The following is a 22,226-nucleotide window of genomic DNA, read 5'->3' on the forward strand; positions in this document are numbered from 1 at the left end:
ACATCATTGAAGATCTTCAAAGGAAAATTAAAGAGCTGAAAAATGAAGCAGAACAACACCAGATTGCTAGGGATAAATAATAAAAATAAAGGAAAGAGCTGGGAGAGCTCCTGACAAAGTTATTTGATGCATGCAAAAGCAAATATCAACAACTGACATAAGTAACCAATGAACTTTTAACCACTACTGTGTTAGTACAAAAGATCCAAGTGCAACTAGATGTAGCTAATGCCTCCTTGTAGTACTCCGAGCAACGATGATCAAGCAACATTTCTAAGACAGATAAGAGAAAACCCCATTGTAGCCTCAACCAAGGGAACAGATGAAGTCTATAAGACTTTAGAAAAGAGGAACAAAGACCTTGAACTTGAGCTGAATCTGGAACAAACACAAAGACAAGACCTTGCATTGATACAGGTACAAAGAGAAGATCAATTGCTCAAGGAAATAGAAGAATTGAAGAGAGCCAATCAGCTGCTAAGAGAGGGACATACAAAAACTCAGGAGGAGGCAGGAACCTCTGAAAATCCAACCATAGACATACCATCAATCTCTTTTATTGATATGGAAAAACAGTCGTTAGAAGGGCTAGCAGGAGAATCAAAGTTTCAAATACCAATCACTGAAGCCGATCAAATGCCAATGGTCCATCTTTCTAAAGCTAAGGAAGATGCACTGAAAGACCAGATTGTCCAAGAAGAAGATGTTGAATGGAAAGCAACAATTGTTTGGGAGTTGAGAGTTCTCCACTCAATATGTAACTCAGCTCACTCCCAACCAAATCAATGCTCAATGGCATCAGCAATCACTACCCTACCCATTGATAAAGGTGGAGCTATTGTAGGTTAAGAAAAGACTTTACAAGGATATGCAGGCAGAAGGCTCGGATGATATTCACCCCAAATGGAGAAAGAACTGGTTGAGCAACAACTCTAGATACGTAATTCTGTTAACAAGAGCACCTGCAATCATTCTTAAGGACCCTACATTCTATCCTGTACCAAGGGTAAGGACATGGCAAGCACACGATGCATTGAACAAGAAGAGGCCAACATGGCTAAATTACCCAAGACTACCAGCTCCAAAGCAGGGAGCAACAATGGAAGAATACATGGTGAAACCCCTAACGGGCCCCATGAACTTATTCAAGAGCCTCCTTGACCTCTCATGTGCAATGATTTGTAGAATCTGCAGAATGCTTCTTACATGCATTCAAACATTTCATGAGCCTGAACAAGTCGGTGCACCATGGATGTATTTTCTAGAATGCAACAAAGGTGTATGCTACGATTTGAGTGGAGAGCCTTCAAAAGAAGTCCCCTACGGCTTCTACGCCAGATGTATATTTCTGCCATCAAGAAATATGTTGGCATTTGAAGAGGCATTCTATACAGGATTCTTCACATGGCGGACGAAGATATTTGGGCCAGTGATTAGCAACCTCACATCAAGGTTTGTTGGCTATTCAACCATTGAATTTAAAAACAGAGTTACCATACATTTTTTGCAAGTCCTTGACAAAGAAGGACGAATCAGACATGAAAAAGCCCTACATGCGCTTAAAGACTTCTCGCCATTCGTCAACCCGAAGACTACTTTAGTCCATGAAGCTATGTCAAGGGACAACACAGTCGAGGAGGGGGAAATGTTAGCAGCAAGCTAACTCGGAGAACATTTTTTGGAGCTTTTATTGTAAAAACACTTATTATTTTGATAAATTGAGAATGTTGTAACTCCTATTTTCTAGATAAACAGTGTAATTGATAAGCCGGAGCTACAAGATTCTAGACTGTATCAACTTATCTTTAGTTTCTCCTAGATAATTAGTTTTGACTAGAGAAACCTTGGCTAAGGTATAAAAGCCAATTTTTGTAAGTATTTTGTAAGTTTTGGATAATAGAAACACAGCGTGAGCTAATGGCGCTCACTTCTCTCCTTCTCACGCTTCCTATTCCCTCCCCGATTGTCAAATTGTAATGCCATTTGTTGCATTGCAACCGTAGGTAAGAGCTCTACGCATTGACGTAAACATTTCATGGTAATCTGTAGCTTTTGGTGTTGCTAACCCACGGATTAATTTCATCATAAGTAGGAATTTAAGCTAGAAAATCATAAGTATAGGCGGGATATAGGGGCATCATTGCTAAGCATTTAGATGCATTGTGGGTTGAAAACAACTAGGTCAAAAACTCTGCTGTTAATAATTGCAATTTTTGCACTTGACCTAAAGTGAGATTTGAGACCGTAAGCATGCGTGATTAGGTCTTATAGACATGTCCTAGAAGTTTTGTAACGTTTGGATGTCGTTTGATGCTGTAACGGTTTGTCGATTAGTGACTAGCTTTTGGTGATTTCGATCATTTGAGTGTAACTTGAGTTAGATGCAAGTTATCTGTTGTTTTTCAAGAGATTGACAACCTCTTGTAGCCTCTATGCACTAGTCAAGTCATCTTCGTCCAATGGATTGACAATTATGTTCGTGGTTCTTGCTATGTCTGCAATAAAATAGGAGTGAGGTTAGAAACCTGCTCGGGGGGGTCATTGATAAATATATAGATATAGCACGTGAGTTCAACAAAAAGGGTTTATTATTAAGCAAAATTAACAGAATTACATTTATAGAAGGGTGTTTTTATTTCATTTTGGAAAAAAATCCGCAAGTTTTTTAAGAAAAAGGGGTTCTTTTATTACCTTAGACCATGTAAGTAAAGGGGTTTTTAAACCCCTTGAATGTACGTGATATAGGTGATTTCTTGTAAGTGACCTCCCCGAGGAAACCTGTCCCACACAAAAGAACGATGCAAAAATTAAAATTCTTGTATGAAAATATCTCTACAAGATATGGGCTATCGACTGAGATAGTTAGCAACAGAGGTACTCATTTCATAAATGAAGTGAAATAATTCTTGCTAGATGAGTTCATGGTCATCGCAAATTAGCACCATATCACCCTCAAGCTAATGGGCAAGTGGAGAGCACAAAAAAAAAAATTATGCACAATTCTCACAAAGATAGGGAGAGAATCAACAGTCAATTGGGACCAAAGCTACATTCAGTTTTATGGGCATACCAAGTAGTATACAAAAAATCGATTGGAACATCACCTTTTAATTTGGTGTTTGGATACAATGCCATATTATCCATAAATTTCATGGTTCCCATGCTTAGAGTATCCAAAAACTTAGAGTGGATAGGTCACAAGCTATCAAAAATGCTAGATATTCTCAAAATTTTAGATGAGACATGCTTACAAGCTATCAGAGGCATTTATGCACAAAAAAGACACATAAACAAGTTTCATGATCACCATGTGATCGACAAGGAGTTCAAAAAGAGAGACTATGTATTAGTATACATCTTAAAACATTACTCCAAGAAATTAAAGAGCGAGGTAATGGTCCATTTGTTATTCATGAGATATCATCAAGTCGAGCCATATATCTTGCAACATTAGAGGGAGAAAAGATGCCCAACTAGATTAATGGATGCAAGTTAAAGAAATATCAATTGCCACTAACCACCAAAATGATGGAGAAGATCCATGAAGTAATTGAAAGGAAGGAGCAAGATAAGGCTAATCAAGCACAAGCTTAGGAAAAAGCTAAGTTATAGACTTTAAAGTACAAGGAACAACATAACAACTTGCAGATTCAATCACAATCATGAATGGCACCTCCTCAAATCAAAACAATTTAGATAGAGCAAATTGGTTGGAAGGTATGGATGTACACATCAAAATACAGCTTCGAGATAGAAAGCACTTGTGGACATTGGATCTTGACATCAAATATTCTACATATAGGAGGATGCTAGATGTACCATTAACTCGGGGGGTTCACTATGTGTAAAACTACCATATCATGTGTGTTCAAGACATGTTTGTAAAACCCCTTATCTATGAATTTTGTTAAGATTAAATGTATCCTTTTCTTTTAAAATCTGTAAGTTTTTTTCAAATTTGAAAAAATAATGCCCTTTTGTATATATATTTGTGTAAGTTTCAAGAACTTTAAATACCCTTCTGTTGAACTCACGTGATAGGTTACATTTTTATTAGGTGACCTCCCCGGGACCATTAACAACATATCAGATAGAGCTCAAAGCTACAAACCAAGGAAATATAATTAGATTAGTACAATCCAATCTACCAATCAACATTGACAACCATCAGTGCCCACATCAATTTCATATCATGGCAGATACAAATCTCAACGAAGAAATTGTCTTAGTTGTTCCTTGGGTATGGACTTACAAAGTAGTTCCAAAGTGCACAAGGATACTTAAATTTCAAACTTAACAACACCTCTTATATCAATCCATTGGCTCAAAGTGATCACATGTGGAAGGGCATGTTGTAGATCTTTTGCCTTTGATGATGCTTACGCATGTTTGACACTTTCATAACGAACAAACCACAAGGCAAGTATGGGTGAAGAAGTCAATTATGGCCAACAAGACTAATTAGATATGGATAATCAATTGTTAACTGAGTCAACCTCAGTTAATAGGAGATCCTAAAGACCAAAGTCTTACGAATGCACATCAAAGATGAATATGAAGAAGTAGATTACACATTTTTCCAAAATGGCCATGTATTGTAATTTCTTGATTTATTTAGCCATTCTGATAATTGTAACATGTTACAAGCTCAGTGAGAGTTCCAAGATGTAAAGAATAGGTGAGTTAGTGTGCCTAGGTTGCAGATACAATAAGTTGTGGATCCTCAAAGGTCTTGGGCGCCCAAACATTGCACATTTTAAACCTTGGCTAAGGTATAAAAGCCATTTTTTGTTACTTTGGACCTAAGTTTTGGATAATGAAGGTGAGCGTACATCACAATACAATCTATGAGCTCTCTATCACCCTCGTGTGGTGTTGCATTGCAAATGTGAGCATACCAACGTACTCACAAGTGAAAGCTCTCTCTTTCTGCATAAGTTCCTTGCGATGAAGATGTGCTTTTAAGTGTGTCCATCTATGAGCTATTTTTTTCATTTCCTACGCACAATACACACATCTAAACTAGTTTTCGACCATAGGAATAGATAAAGCATGTCCTAAGGAAGCTATAAAGTGCTTCAAAGTCCGAAACCAGCTGACCTAAAATAAGTTTTTTATCTTATGCGTGATTTTTTTTTAGAGTCAAAAATGACATTTGAGCACATGGGAGTGTGGAGGATAATCTACATATTCTAGTAGTAAGTTTTTGTCACATTTGGAGCACAATAACTACATAAAATCAATGTATTAGGCTTCGGTAAACATGTTGTTTATCTTAGGCGCGATTTTGACAAAGTGTCAAAAATGACTTTTGAGCATATAGGGATGTTGAGGACACTCTATACATACTAGGCATTAAGTTTTGTTGCATTTGGAGCACCGTAGTTATACAAATTCATTTTATCAGTCTCGCGGTAAGCAAAGTGGCTTTTGGTGTCTGACACACACTTGAGACTGATCTAGGTGAGAGCACACTAGACTTGGGTTTTTAGAGATATTTGCCATCTCTTGTAGCCTCCATGCACTAGTCGGGTCAGGTACGTCCTAGGGACTGACATTTTATGTCTGTGGTTCTCTCTTTGCTTATGGTGAGGTTTGGAGGCCGACCGACATTTTGTCACCGTTGTCAGGACGAATTGCAATACGTTTTTTAATAAATATATATGTAATGATTTGAAAATCACAAAGGTTTGTACAAAGGATTGGAATTGAGTTTAATGAAGAACAGGGAGCTAGAACAAAATGAAAATAGATACATTGAATGAGTGATGATAATCCAGTAGAGGCAGGAGGATAGGATGTGGGGATCTAAGGATTTCATCTAATACCTGGGGTCCAAACAAGAAAACTATCATGTTGGTATAAAAATTTTCTATTGCCATATATGTTCACGTGCATATGATGTAGGAAGTTAAAAGGAAAAAATTGCGGCCCATTATCCATGATTACACATGGTAAAACCTTACTTACTGTAGCCGCACCTTCTTGGCATTGACAAGGATGTATATCCATAATAGATCACTACCCTTCATGACTCCACCTTACCAAAATCTTCAGCTACCATCACATAGGACGATGTTCTTGATGACCCCAAGTTTTTTTGCTAATAGCAGCTGGAAGTAGTTTCCATAATCAAATTGTTGCATAAAGTGCATGCCATTTAGGTGTAAATTTCCCCCAATCCACTCGGTTGCATTTGTGGTAGATAGCTTCTTTAGGATGAGTTGCAAGGGGAGAGCAGGAAGGTGCTCAACACACTCTTCAAAACAACGATAGAAGTCACCAAACCGCACCTCTTTGGGGCATGGAAATTCCCGTGTCTAAGCTGTTCTTTTGTTTGATTCAGTTGAATTTCCAAAGCATATTTCTCCTATAGCCTCTTCACTTTCATTTTGTCTCGTTTCGCTTTCCATGATTTTCTTCTTGTTCTCACCGGATAAGTTTTTTATTTTTGTTTGAGGTGGCAATATGGGTTCCTATGCAACGAGTTCATTTTGGCCAGCTTCTTGAGCTTGAGCTCGAGTCATTACCTTTAAATGAATTTTGGGTTCTATTACGGATCCACTTGAAGAAGGCATCATGCTGCCTACATCATTCATTGCTACTTTCCCCTTGTAGTTTGGATTCTTAGCATAGTGTTGGAGTAGATCTTCTCTTCCACAACCGTCACAAAATACAAAGAATTCTATTCATTGACCCTTGCTTGGATAACCTCGTGCCCATGGTCACCTCCACAGTCATAGCATGGTCCTTCTTGTTTTATAGTTGGTGATCCAACCAATGGTTGTTCTTGTCTTGTGAGGATGGCCTTTGGACCAGAATCTCGATTATCTATGAACATGAGTGTATTTGCATCCATGGAGTACTGGTTTTTCACGGGTTGTGGCACATGTGCTGGTTGAGCAAAGTTGACTACCACTCTACCATTATTTAAAAGTGGTGCTTGTTTCCCTAGAATTTGTTGTGGTTTTGGTTGAGTGTTACACCATGGAGTGGGATGATTCTCTCCACAAGTATTACATCTCTCAATTGAGGTTGTCGTACATTATGGTTTTGTATGTAGACTTTGTTTATCCTTCTAATCACCTCTTTGACCACTTGGTCAAAGCTCTGCATTGTAGGAGTTTGACCATATTTCTTTATTACAAATTCACTCTTTGGAGAAGAGGCACTACTAGTCACTCTTTATATGTCATACGTCACCTCTCCATAGGCCTTGCAAATGTCAGCTAGATAAAGAGCTTATCTAGTGACTTGTTCAAACGCCGTGCATCCTTGCAAATGTAGGTCCTTTTTTAGAGTCTCATTCTTTAAGCCCTCAATGAAGAGAACTGACAATTTCTCATCTTGTGGTGGCTCTCTCACAGGACATCTCTCGATGTATTGCTTGAGGCAAAACAGATCTTCCTGCACTCTCTCTCGTTCTTTTTCTATTTGAAAGCATCAATTTGGGACATTGTGTTGTGTTTGATCCCCGCTTTTGAGAAATCCTCTACAAATTCTTGTAAGAGTTGTTCTATGTCGAGAAAATCATCTCTATTTAGTGGTTGGAACCAAGTCAAGGCTATTCCTTCCAATGTCAACCCAAATCCCTCATACTGAGTATGGAAATTTGCAATGTCTTCAATCCTCAAAACTTGTTTGAAGAGTGAGACATGAGCATATGGATCCTTCGATTCATCGTATTTTGTTTTAACACACTAAGCCAATTGGTATGGTCTTAATTGTTGTAATTTAGTCACCCATCTAACCAATTTGTGGTCTCTTGGAAAGACGTCTCTCGTCCTCTCCTCTAGCCTTGGAGAAGACCTCGTGGAATCCTCTACTTTGGCATTGTTATTGGATGAAAGTAAGTAGAGATCGGAGTACCCTTGTAGGTGTATCATTATAAGTCAATTGGATCAACAAGATTGTACTCTCTTCCATACGTATCTACCATCAAAACTTGAACTTCAGGGACATATGTACACGTGAATGCATAGAGAATTCTTCTGAAATGGCATCCCTCCAGTAAAGGGTTCTACACACTTGTAGAAGATATATTGATCCTTGTTTGTGAATCTATATATGACCTCATGAGAATAATCTGTAAGAACTCTCATTGCTTCATTGGTTCTGATAATTCTCATGTTTGGTTTGTTGATTGAAGGATGCCTCTCCTCTCAGTATTCCTTGAATCTCACTCTTGAAGGCATTGCCACGTTTCTTGCCTGTTTCATGTCTCTGAATGGAGTAGAAAACCCTGGTGGTGGAGGATTTGTCATGGTTAAGTCTCACTCAAGACTCTTAAGATAGTCCTTGACAAGCCCACTTTCGCTTAGTGAAACCTATCCCTTTTGGCCCATGATCAAATCTCTCAAAAGTCAGGTCTTTGTGGTCCTTTGGTCTTTGTAAACTAGTATTGGGATACCCTAAAATTTTGGAATAAGTAAAACTAGAAAAAATCATCTCTAAAATGCAACAACATAGAAAAAGTCATATTGCCCGCAGCTTTTTGCCTAGCTATACTTGACTCAATTTGGAGTTGTGTATTAGAAGTTAGAGAAATTTTAGTGAACTACACTTGAAACAACACTCAAGACAGTCTCAGGACCAGAACACTAGAACTTTGGCTTGTATCTTGGTCTCCAGAGGTATTTTAAGCTCAAACTTGAGATTTGGAATGTTCTCAAGTATGTCTACAAGATCATCAAGTCAGATGCCCCCACTATGCTGAGGTACATGGATTGCAATTTATGTTCCTTTGTCAAATTTTTTTCTCAAAATTTTTCCAAATTTTTACAATATGTAGACAAGGTCATATGCAGGTCCTGTACCAATTTCCATCAAATTATGAGGTTGAGGTACATGGATCGCGATCCATGTTCAACCACATCTGGACTTGATCTCTTGGCAACTTCTTGCACTCTATGTCCACAAGATAAATCTCAAATATTTTTGGATTTGGACTTGTTTTGATAGGTCAAATGTCCAATACTAGGTCTGCACAACGGTTTTTGTCTGTCACCTGTTTTGCTCCCTTTTGACCCAAATTTGCTCAATTTTTTCAGAACTAGACTTGGGGATATATTTCCATGTTTATGCACTACTGATCTAGATAGTTTCAGGTTAAGCTGTTACTATGGGCACATGGATCACGATGTTTGGAGCCCAGATTGACTTCTCTTGGTACCATCAAATTTAGCATGACTAGTAGGTCCTATGGTATTAATTTTTTTGAAAATGGACCTCTGGATTGAAAATTAGGTTAATTATGGCACTTGATCAGAGTACTTGGAAGTTTTGGCTTTTGAGTTGGTTTTTCATATCCAAATTCAATTTTGAAAATACCACTAGACTCCCTGTGAAGGGATCTAGCTATGGTGCAAGTTTAGTATCAGTCTGCGAGATAGAGAAACATGGATCGCGATCCATGTATCTCTGTATCAAATGGTAATGAAACTTGACTCGCAGCTTCCCTTGGTCCATTGATCCCTGCTATATGGTTTTTATGTGATTTGGATCACTTTATGTCAAGTAAAAGTCAATTCATAGGTCTGTTTTAAGGTTTTCACCTTGAACTATTTGACACTTTTGATGAGTTTTTTGGAATTTTTTGACAAAACTCCTTTGGAGACTTTTGTTCATAATGGTCTCTGCTACATGCTGTAAAATTTTCCATTCAAAAATTTATCAGGGGTACATGGATCGCAATCCATGTTCCACCACTTTTAAACTTGATCTTTGGTGTACTGATAGCTTGTGATGTTTGTATCTTGCTCCACAAAATAGTTCTGAATTTCGATCAGTTTTGCCCAACCAAAACTGACTTTTACAGTCTGATGTAGCAGTTTTGACAATGAACTGTTTGTGGCTCTTCTGACCACCTTTTACAATTTTTTTGCATTTGGTTCTTTCGGGAAAAGTGTTTGTCTATGTCTCAGCTACCTACTGCTCAAATCTCAACCAAAAATTTTGCTAGGTATATGGATCACAATTCATGTTCCAGCACATCTGAAAACCAAATTTGGTTTGATGATTACCTGCAGTGTCAGTAGCTTACTCCACCACCTCTTTTTGGATATGGATAACTTTTTCTCAGTCAAAAGTGAGTTTTTTGTCTGCCCTGTAGGGTTTAACTATTTATTGTGTTGGGCTATTTTGACCCATTTTTCTCTGTTTTTTGCTTAGGTCCCTTTTGGCAAAGTTGTTCCACTAGTTATCAGAGATGTACCTGTCAAATATCAGTCCGAAATGTCAAAAGGTACATGGATTGCGATCCATGTTTGACAATATTTTCATGAATTTTGTTTTGTTAGTTCTCTATACCCTGTAGAAGCCAAATGTTAGTCCTTTTTGAATTTGGATCTCAAAAAGCTGAAAAATCCCAAATTTTACGTCTGAAATTCCTTCCCCCCCCCCCCCCCTAACAACCAATTTTGATGTGATTTTTGACTTTTTGTTTCAAGAAAACTTGATGAGAGTAATGTCCCATTGCTGCATAGTGTCACTAATCATTTTTTGCAAAATTGATCTTTGGGATACATGATCGCGATCCATGTTCCTCCACAGATTTTGGCCAAACTTTCCAAATTTGTTTTAGAGAGTTTGCTAATACCTTTGATCAACAAATTTTTAAATTTGGATCACTTTGCAGCTTTCTACCATAAAATTTTTAAAATTTCAGAGTTTATGGTCATGGCGGCCAAAATATGGTTTTCACCCTTTTTTTTCCTCAATATTTTAGCCCAAAATTGATTGTGGTAGTTTCTACTTACCCTACTCCTAAGTACCAAAATGAAACATGAAACAAAAACAAACAAAAAGGTACAAAGTAAAGTCAAAATAAAAAATGGAACAACACTCTGAAAGCAGCATAGAGAAAATTGACGAATGAAATGTTTTTGGCTATTTCACTCACAACCCTCTTTACCTCTCGAGAATAGATCTAACAAGTCCTCAACATCTAGACCGGACTCGAAATGCAATAAAACTTTTGGAGGAGGTCTAGGATACCTAGGGCTCTATCCTACCAACTCTGGTAGCTATTCAACAAGGTAACAAAATCACAATCCATCATGAAAAAGCTCCTGAAAATTGCAATAGATTAGTCCACAAAAGTTTCCCTATGGTCTAGGAACACTCTCCTATGGTCAAAACGACCAAAAGCACTCAAATATGCAATTAAGGCTCACAAATGCGTAGTCGCAAACCACAACAAAACTAACAATGCTTACACTTGAATGAAAGACCAAAGAGAGAGGAACACAATACAAGTTTTTATATTGAAAAGGATTACCCAATCATTAGTTGTGATGATTACAAATTGGATCATCTTCGTAGCTTGAGCGTACATTTTTAGAGCTCCTTTCTTTTCTAAAGATAAGCCTCTCTTCACATTAAAGTTATTCATCTTTATACCTAGGGATTTCTAAATGGCTAGTGGACGACTCACATGGACCTTTACAATCATCATGATAGAATAACAACTCAGGAAATGGACTTGGTACTTTAGAATCAAGATTTACACAGAGTATCACTATACTAGCTTGAAAAATTAATAGAGTACAAATGTGGTGTCAGACTACATGTCCGGCTAGGTGGGCACCCATTTGATCAATCCTCTAACATTTGTATTAAGAAAAACAAGAAAAATATAGCATTGCCAAGGAAAAAATGCCTTGCCATGGGTATTAGGAACTATGTTTACCCAAATTTTACATGAGCCATCAAATATGGCCAAGGAGAAATTGAGATGTTGGACTTGAGAATCCTCAATGAGGCTTCGTGGAATATATTCTTCAAGAGAGGACCCTTCAAGCTTGATTTATTCCTCTTGGTTTTCCATAGAGATTGGATGTCTATCTCAATCATTGCATCCACATCTTGACCTCGGTACTTTCTCCTCTGAAATTCCATGAGCAAAAGGACCATGGGTTTCACTTACCGGTATAGACTCCTTCGAGAAAACATCAACAAAGCTCTTATCCGCATGCTTATCTATCATGAAACAAGAAAATGACAGTTCAACAAGTTCTTTACTTGCCTAATCAAGTTCATAAGTGTGTCATGGACCTTTTGTAGCCAAAGGATACATGCAAGGTCATAAGTTGGTTTCAAATCTCACATGTTGTTTGTGAACCCGAGAATCCTTTTTTTAGGACTCAACAGCTTATGACTTGCATAGTGACTATCTCATGCCTTATGAGAACTACTATATAGGCATCATCTAAAGTGATGGTGTTAGGAATTGGATCGAGCTAGCTATGGTGGATGAAAGAGAAACATGGTGCAAGTGTGTGAGTGTGTGTAAGCAAGGTTATCACTCAAGTGAATTAGGTTCCAAGATAGAATTAGCTTGGACTCATAAACACAATCTTGAGTATTGACTTAGCTTAGCACAAGCTCACCATAGACAAGCATGTAGTGCAAAATGAAGTTGTTATTTATTGATTCAAGAAATGAGCTTTAAGTAGCTCTACAACCTTGCTCCATAGTATGTGGGATAAATCCACTCTCCTCTCCTTGACTCACACCTTAGGAGTCAAGCTCACACTTTACAATCCTCCCCTTGAGGTTTGGACTAAGACAAGATACTGAAGATGCATGATCCACACAGGCTAACAAAATCCACATAGGATGGTGATATCCACAGAAGAAAATAAAGTCCACAAAGCATGGTGATATCCACACAGGATGATAAGATGGTATCCACACAGAAAAAAGTCCTCCCCTACAAGTAGAGAGTCTACATCTTCAAAATGGGTCTTCATAACAGAAGTTGCTCTCATCTTCATCCTTTTTGTCTTCTACTATGTGAGTTGATCCTCTGTCAGGTCTCTTGCCTTTGTTTCTTCTGTTGTTGCTTTCAACTGCTTCATGGTCTGACTTCGTATCCTCCCCTCGAACGAGTACTTATGTCCCCGTTTTTGTGGTACAATCAGGCTTTATTCCATGCCTCATAATGACATGCAACAATATGCTAAAATATCCTATGAAAAGGTTTATGCAAAAATTAATGCTCTCTTCCATCTTGGTCATACTCCGAGAGCCCAAGCATGCGGTGTTTCTTATACAATTTGTCACAAAATCTTCACACATGGAGAGATTTTAGCAATTTGCAGTCTCTCCAATGCCAATGTCTATCCCATTACAAAAACACATAATGTCATCCATGTAGACATATATAATTACATACATTGCAAGAAATTGTTGTGCTTGCCTGCAAGACTAATGTGTACTTTGGATTTTCCCTTCAATGTGAAGCTCCTCTTCACTGTCAGTGAAGCCCCTTTTCACAAGGAATGTCTTCTTGGATTGCTTGGATATCTTTGAGATGCTTGGCAACCTTTGGTAGGTCTTTGATGCCTTTGAGATTGGAATTGTAACATTTAATGGCCTAATAACTTGTGTGTAGCGGAAATTAGCATGAACATAGAGGGCATTTCATTAGAATAGATTCCTAATGAGAATTACAAGAGTGCTTGGGTGGAGAGAGCAACAAAAAGCATAACACCTAGTTAGATAGCATCAACAATACTTTCAAAAGAGAGAGAAATTAAGCTATTGACAACAGTTGAGGACCGGATTTGCATGGAGCCGGTCCCCCCTCCAAAAGTCTTTGTATTATGGTTTCTCCCATCAAGAGAGACATTGTACAATACAATTCTTTGTGTTCCTTCAAGACTAGCTAGTGCAATGAAGATGGAAGCTTCATGCACTAAGCAAAACACTTAATCAAACACAACTTGAATTATCCCCGTTCTCAGACCCAAGACCTCACACACCTTCGAAGATGGTGAGAGCTAGCAGGGTATGAGAGTAGATTGAGAGGAAGAAGGAGTATCTTACGAGAAAGATGTACATCTCCTCACATAATCACTCATATTAGCATAGCTTAGCTTAGTAATTAGCTTGGTAGAGAAGATGAGTATGCATTGAAGCTTGGCTCTTGGTTGGATTTGCATCCACATGCCAAGAGAGTGTTGATGTAGGCTTCTATCTCACAAGCTTGGAGTAGGTGATGAGCTCTCCATTAAATCTTGGGAGGAGATAGAGTATTCTTTCTTCACACATGGTCAAGTGTGAGTGTGTGTGTGTCAATGCCAAGCAAAAATCAGCCCCCTCTCTCTCTTGGGCGAGCCCTTCCTGCTAAATTGGTCTGGATTTTGCCTCATTGGACCTCCCCAAGTCAAGCCAATGGGTGTTAAGCAGCATAAGTGATAGCCTTCTGACATGTGTCCCCCTTTCCCCTTTTGTGAGAGCTTTAGGTAATTAAATAATTAAACTAAACTCTCATTGGACCCCTTTGCCTCCTGGCCAATAGGAATCAGGCAAGCCATTGGGCTCCTGAATGCTCATTGGACCCCTTGGGAGACTGCCCAATAGTCTTCTAGGAGACTTAATTCTCATTGGTTTCTTTTATTAAATGTTTTTAAATTAATTAAACTAGATTTACTCTAGCTTAATTCTCATTGGTCCACTTCAAGGGTCTTCCAATAGGAATTGGGCACACCTTGTGGGCATCTGGCCTAGGGAGCTGACATGTGTCCCTAATTCCCTTTGTGAAAAGGGAGCCTGTGTGTGTGTGTGTGTGGCTTTCTCTCTCATCCCCTACTAAATGGGCTCGCCCCCTCCTTTGTAGGCTTTGAAGAAGACTTTTGTACACACACTAAGCATCCAATTTTCCCTAGGATTGACCTTTGGACACAACCTTTGAATTTTGGAACCTTAGCATTTTGGAAGTCTTAATGGGCTGAACCTTAGGGTCTTTCTAGCCCATTGTTGCACATGACTCTTTTGCAGATGGCCCCCCCTTTTGATCCCTATTTTCCCTCCTTTGGATCCCTACTGTGGCCAGTCTGCTAGCTTAACCAATATTCTAGCTTTTTCTCCCCTAGTACCTCCCCACATTAAATGATCAGTTTAATATGAGAAAATCATTTAGGAGAATTAGATATTGATTATTATGATAGGAATCTTTGGATCTCTTGGGATTGCTACTCCGTGGGAGCAGGGGCTTAAAGAGCCTTGCCTTGGAGCTTTGAGGCCGGGAGCAGCGCGGGAAGCGGGGCTTACAAGGCCGAACAAGTGAGGCTCTTGAGGCAATGCCATGGGAAGGGGGGCCACGCAGAGGCAGACCCAAAATTTCTTTTAAAAAGGATTGAGCGCCCAGGGAAATGCGACCATCGAATGGCGGGGAGGCGCGGGGTCAGGCCAGTCGGCGGGCAGCAGAGCAAGCGGGCGTCTGTTGGCTGATCAGACAGTTTGGCAGGCGCGGGCGTGGACGGCCGGTCGAGGTCCGTTCGGACCCGAAATGGTATAAAAGACGGTTGAGCGCCTCCCTCAAGTCCACCGTGGGCGCCCAAGTTGGGGTGGCCCTTTGCCTTTAAAAAATGTCAATCCTCCTAAAAATAGGAGGTTCCCACACACAGTGAGTTTTTTTTTAAAGGCTTGTTTTTCCACAATGGTGTGGTGAGCATTGAATGCTCTTCTAGGCACACACACACACACACACACACACACACACACACACACACACACAATTTGAGCCTTGATTCTGTAGGGAAAACCAGAGAATGAGGGCAAAATTTGAGCAAGCTTTAGAATAGGCAAAAGAGATACGATTTTAGCATGGGTGGGTTTGACGGAAAGCACTTGAATGGGGCTACGCACACATACCAATGGTGAATGCCAATTTTTCTAAAATGAGGAGCAGATTTTGGATGCAAAATGCAAGTTCTTAATGGCTAAATTAATGAAATCTTATGCTAATTAATCTTCCAATTAGCTAGTGAGTAGTGGCTCAAGAGTCTTTAGCTCAAGAACATGCTCATGCTAGCCAATGGAATACTAATTAGGTATGCATTATGCAATAGAAGGGCAACTCAAATGGATTTATCTAATGATGATAAAGTAATGCTGATTGTACTAACACAAAAATGCATAACAACAATCCTAGCTAGCACACCATGGCTTTGATACCAAATGTTAGGAATTGGATTGTGCTAGCTATGGTGGATGAAAGAGAAACATGGTGCAAGTGTGTGAGTGTGTGTAAGCAAGGTTATCACTCAAGTGAATTAGGTTCCAAGTTAGAATTAGCTTGGACTCATAAACACAATCTTGAGTATTGACTTAGCTTAGCACAAGCTCACCATAGACAAGCATGTAGTGCAAAATGAAGTTGTTATTTATTGATTCAAGAAATGAGCTTTAAGTAGCTCTACAGCCTTGCTCCACAGTATGTGGGATAAATCCAATCTCCTCTCCTTGACTCACACCTTAGGACAAAGCTCACACTTTTCAGATGACACCTCTCTCTCTCTCTCTCTCTCTCTCTCTCTCTCTCTCTCTCTCTCTCTCTCTCTCTCTCTCTCTCATTGGGCTGCCAATTGGCTTAGTGAACACTGGCCACATTCAAGAGAAGATCCTCTCCCTTTATAGATAGTATAGATTGTATAGTTTTTAAGCCTTCTATAATTGTTAGGATAGGTGAAAATCCAAATGTTGCAAGTACATTGTAAATATTTACCAGTTTTCTATGAGCTCTAACAACATGTTAAGGATGCACACATACACCAAAAGAAAGGCACAGTCACATGCCCCATCTATGCCCAAACACTATGATTGCATATAAATTTCCAAAGGATCACTTGTTTTATGTAAGAATCCACTTTGTGAAAGATGCCTCTACACTATTTGACCTTTGATGGCGAGATGTGTAAGCGACATGCGCGGTGATGGCGAGGTCAGCGAGTGATGTGGTGATAGCGAGATATGTGGAGCCTAGTGGTCTGACCTGAGGAGAGGTTAGATTTGTGTTGAGTTCTGGTGCTAGCTCTACTTTGCGACGCTTGGGAGTAGGGTTGGGCTACGACTGGGAATACTGAGCTAACAAGCTTGGTTACATCCATGTGCTTTCAGTGATCTTTGCATTGCATTGATATTGCAAAGGTGGTAGCTGGTCCTTTGATCTTGATCCATCTATACTAGAGGGGGGCGAAAGGTTCTTTGTTACCTCTCTACAGAGGGTTCTAGATATTGTTGGTCATCAACTTGATACTAGCTTGTGTACTGTTTGATCAATTCTCTATGATCGTGATCCATTAGTTGCTCATGGATTGCAATCGGCAGTCAAAGATCTATAAGGAGAGAAGGAAAGTGAGCTTTTTGGAGGGGGGGTTCTCACCTTTCCCTTTGGGCCTATATGTTAACTCTTGGATAGACCTTGATGGAGTGGATCCAGGTTGTACAGAGGAGGGGCGTTTGATCCTGCTTGGCAGTACTCAATTTTTGTGTTCTGTGCAAAAGGGAGGAAGAGGGGGCCCTCTAAATCATATGCTAGCACCATCTATCCAAAAAAGATAATTTGAAAGCCGTTTCACTTTGGGGCTTGCCCAATGGCTAAGGAAATCTTGCATAGAAACATTAGACAAAGTCAAAACAAAGCAGATGATGAATACGTGTATCAGTAAGAGTTCAGCCCAGAGACTTCGCTACAAATTCTACAGGCTTGATGTGCTCACTCGTGGTAATTTATTTTATGGGCCATTGGATGATGACTCAAATCATGTGGGAGTGGGCAACTGTGGCAACTAATAATAGAAATGGGATATGCCAATTTACAGTGGTAAAAAAAGGATAATATGTGCCAAGATGTGTGTCCGAACAAACAGCACAAAAGCTAGTGATGAGAGGGGGCACTTGAGGGACGTCCTACTTCAATTACGCTATGTCGTGGATGCCCTAGCTCTATCCTAATGAAAACCTTATGGAATATTTTCGATGTGGACTACATTCAAGGGCTTCCCACTTTGGTTAAGTGACTTTGTGGATTCCAATGCTGCTTTGTTGGGAAGTGTGCTTTTTTTAAAATATGCAACTCGTGAGATTAAGCTTGGACTTAAAGTTGTGTATCCTATGGAATTTTAGTAAGCTAATCCCAAAGTATTTGGATGTGAGTGTGGAAATTTTGATAACTTTCAACAAGAGCTTACGTTCTCCTTGTTTTCTAATGCCTGCTATAAATGCGGCAAGGTTTCTCATTATGCTAAGGATTGTCATGAGATAGGAACTACCCTCAATCTGAAGGTAGCTGGATGATATTGCCAGAGAACAAGACCTAGCTTGTATAGCAAAGATTGAAGAAAAGATTTTCCCACCGATGGAAATGCAAGAGGAACCAACAGAGTCTGTCACGCCGTCTGATGGTGAGACAAGGAAAGAGACCAAAAACTTGGCAGCAAAGAAGTGGGATAAGTCAAAAGAGGTCGTCCACCCCAAGGAATGGATGATGAGAGACTCTGGTCAATATGGCTCAATTATAGATGATAATTAAAAACCTGAAGCTTGATCTAAATTAGCCATGTTTTTCAGGTTTCTAGCACGATGACCAACGTTGTAAGTCTACTTAACTGTAAGAGAAAGAAAAAATGAATAGAATAACTTTAGCAGTATGTTGTCTTATCTCTGGGTGATACATATCCTATGCACTCACTAAGCGGTCAAAGGGGGTGTTCTATGAGAGCTAACTTCTTGGTAGCAACCCCGAGATCCTTTTTGTTGCTATTGGTCTTAGGGTGGCACCCTTTATCATGATATGTAATAGAAGTATAGGGTGATTGAGGTATGGCTTGTTGGCAGATGTCATGGCTCAAATGGAGCATGGATTCCTATGCATCTTTTTTGGTTTTTAATTTAATTATCACTCACAATTTGTGAGATTGGAAAAATAAGAATCCATTTCTGCAAGAAGGTGCAAGAAGGCGAGAGGGCCTACAAGTGGTTTTGTTCTACCGACCTACGCGATGCCAATAGTAAGGAGGCTCTAGGAATTCTACAATAGGGGGCAACTCTTTTGATTTGTGGCCACTATTGTGGATGATATTGTTGCATTTGGGCTCACCTTGAGAGGCAAGGAATTTCCTCAAGGGGTGGTCCTTAATTGTCTCTTCCTTAGGCTTGCCATGCCCTCCCACCCTCCCCCTAATTTTCTCCTTTGGGTGTGGGCTTCCCTCCCAAATCCTGTCGAGGTGTAGGGGTGGCTTGTGGTAGGATCCGCTCTTCATGGTGGCACCAATGGGTTTTTCTTGAAGAGTTGAGGCTCCCATCAAGGCATGCCTTGTTGTTGTTGGCGGATAGCTCTTAGCTTTGGTGTCTCGAAATGTTTTTCTTGAAGGAATGAGGCTCCCATCAAAGCATGACTCCTTGTTGTTGGCGGATTGCTCTTAGCTTTAGTGTCTCAAAGTGTTAGTCTCTAATGGCTCCAAGTTCTTGTTATCTTTGTGTCTTGTGCACTATTGTGTGGGGTGGCAATCTACACCTGGTGGTGGCTCATAGGGCACATAATTTTTTATATTTGCTAAGTATTCTTATTTTACTTTCTGTTATGGTTATGGGTTTCCTTGTTGTTTATATGGAGTGTCTCTACTTTGATTAGCTTTATGTATTTTCTAATTCATTTTGCACGCATGGTTCAGCTGAGCATGGGGGATGATGTATCCTACTTTTTTGCTTTAATATAATATTTCACATGATTACAAAAAAAGAATCCACTTTGTGAAGAAAAATGCATGTTTTGTGTATGGTTGTTGCCACATAAAAAGTTCACATAAATATGAAGGATCTCAAATTTTAGGGATTTTATATTCACATAATCACATGTTTTTTCATGTGATCACAATGTTAATTAACAAAATTATCAATTCATAAGTCTTCATATTAATAGAAAACAGTCATGTGACCGGAAGGCTACCAAATGGCCCAATCACTTTTGCCCCCTGGTATAGAGCCCTGGCCCTCTAGGCAACCACCTTAGCCCTCCGGGGTCCTTTGGGAAACATCAAGGGCCCTTTGGCCAACATGAACACCTCGCCAAAAGTGATATGTAGGCAAAAAAGAAGGCAAAATAGCATGAAATTGTTTTGATGATGAGGATCACTCCATTCCAATGATAGAAATGAGCCTGCACCTAGTGAATAATCCATGATGATACTACCCACCTAAACCATCCACGAGGATACTTCCTACCCAAACCTGTTTCCTAGTAGATATACACCCAAGGAAGGTAGCTAGCCATAAAATACAAGTACATTGGTGTAATGATGAGAAGTTTTGCATTCCAATAATAGAAATGATCCCCAAGCATTTGCATCACTTAAAGCCTCTGCGAGAATGATTCCTACCCAAACCTGCTTCTAGGAAAATAGACACCGAGTGGTGGTAACTAGTCATAAAATACAAGATGTCAGTGAAGTGGTGTGGAGCACTACATTCCAGCAATAGAAATGAACCCCAAGCACGTGCACCACCTAAACCCTCTGCGCGCGAGAATTATTTCTACCCAAACTTACTTCTAGGCGGATAGACACCCAGGGAAGGTAACTATTCATGGATGTTCTTATTGAAGAAAGATGCAAAAAATTTACATGATAAAGCTCAAGGATAAATCTCAAGTGTGTAGCTCTAGTGAGGACTCTAGAAAGTTGTCCAAAAGGGGTGTCTCAAAGGATGGCCATTGCTTATATAGGCCCCTTCAAACTTGGAACCTCTATGAAAATTTGGAGGGAATGTCAAGCCCATCGGGCTACTAGGGGGGTCTGGCGGGCAAACCAAATATCGTGGCAAGCAAACAAGACTCCCAGTTCCAGCAGGTCAATGTGAATTTAATGTTATCAACACTCCCATGGGGTGTTAGTAACATGAGTAGTTACCACTTAAGACTTCACGTGAAGAGGTGAATGAAATCCCTACTCTCAATGATAAGAACGTTCAATAAAAAAGTAGTTTCTTAAAGATTAATCTAGGTGGCACTTTTTTTTTGCACTTCCCACATTCTATGGGATGTTTGTATTTTAGAAATAAGAAAGATACAAGAGATCCTAGCGGCAAAGAGATTTTTCCATTGAAACAGAAGGACATTTATTTCCTGGTTTTTACAGGGAGCCAGTAATCCATACAACAACCCATACAACCATACTCTTAAGGAGGGATTCTACTTCTTGTTTTTATTCTTTTTTACCAAGCTAGTGTGTATTGATGAGCTAAGGATAACTACAAGATGTCTTAGGAGGTCGATATTCAATTCTAGAGTGGTATCAGTAATTTTGTCTTGGATTTGGGTTTTGTCGAGTGCTTAAACCTCTTGTGCAAGCCCTTCTAGGTTATCATGATCCTCCAATGGGCTAGAGGGGAGGATCTTTTTCCCAAGTGGATAAAACCCAACTTCCATCTATTCTTGGAGTTTATTGTTTGAAAAATATTGTTGCTTCAGCCTTGAGCCCATAAACTTTACACTATTCCTCTTGTTGTTTTGAAGTAGGCAGGCATGCAAGTTTCCTTAGTGATTACAACCTCAACCACAGCAATGTCACGCACGTGCTCTATTGGAATTCTTGGATACACAAATAGGGGCTTCTTGAGATCTCTATTAGCTTACTTCCACGTGGTCTTGATCGCTATATTATTGATAACCCCAACCATAAGGCAATTTTATCATAGTGCCCAATCTGGAAACATTTATAGCATGCCGGGGGGAACAAAGCAAACACCAGTTCTTAACAAAAGGATCAAAACAATCCCATGTTCAGATCCACAAAACTGGGTAGGGTCTATCCATGCCCAATAGAATGCACAACTTATCTCCAAACTTGATCTCATCTGCTATAGCTTTGGCATGAAGAGTAGTCGTGAAGTCGCAGAGCGGAGCGTGGGTCGACTCTCTCTCTCTCACACACACACATAGTGAGCTTACACAGTACACAGTACGCAGAGATCTGTTAGAAGGGTTATCTCTCAAATCCTTAGTATTCACAAAGAATATGTTAGTATATACAAAGAGTTAGAGGTAAGTGAGTTAGGCGGGCGGCCGGCCATATCCGCATAAGAGGCCACTTGGGCTTTAATCCCAACAACCTCCCACTTAAAGTCCAATGTGGCACTTTAAGTAACTGTAAATCTATGAACATAAATGTACAAAGATTTACATGGCTGCCATCTATCCAATGCCCAATAACTCACGACAATGCACAAAGCCCTCTCCTGGAAGTCCCTTTGTGAGTAGATCAGCAGGATTGTCCTTGGTGTGGATCTTCAGCAGTTGTATCTGCTTGTCTTCAAGTACTTCCCTAATGAAGTGATACTTCACATCAATATGCTTAGTCTTCGAATGGAACACTGGATTCTTTGCCAATTGTATAGCACTTTGACTATCACAATATAACTCTGGCATATCTGCATTGATTCCC

Source organism: Adiantum capillus-veneris, chromosome 30 (genome assembly GCF_014529385.1).
Source record: "Adiantum capillus-veneris isolate H3 chromosome 30, ASM1452938v2, whole genome shotgun sequence".
NCBI lineage: Eukaryota > Viridiplantae > Streptophyta > Polypodiopsida > Polypodiales > Pteridaceae > Adiantum > Adiantum capillus-veneris.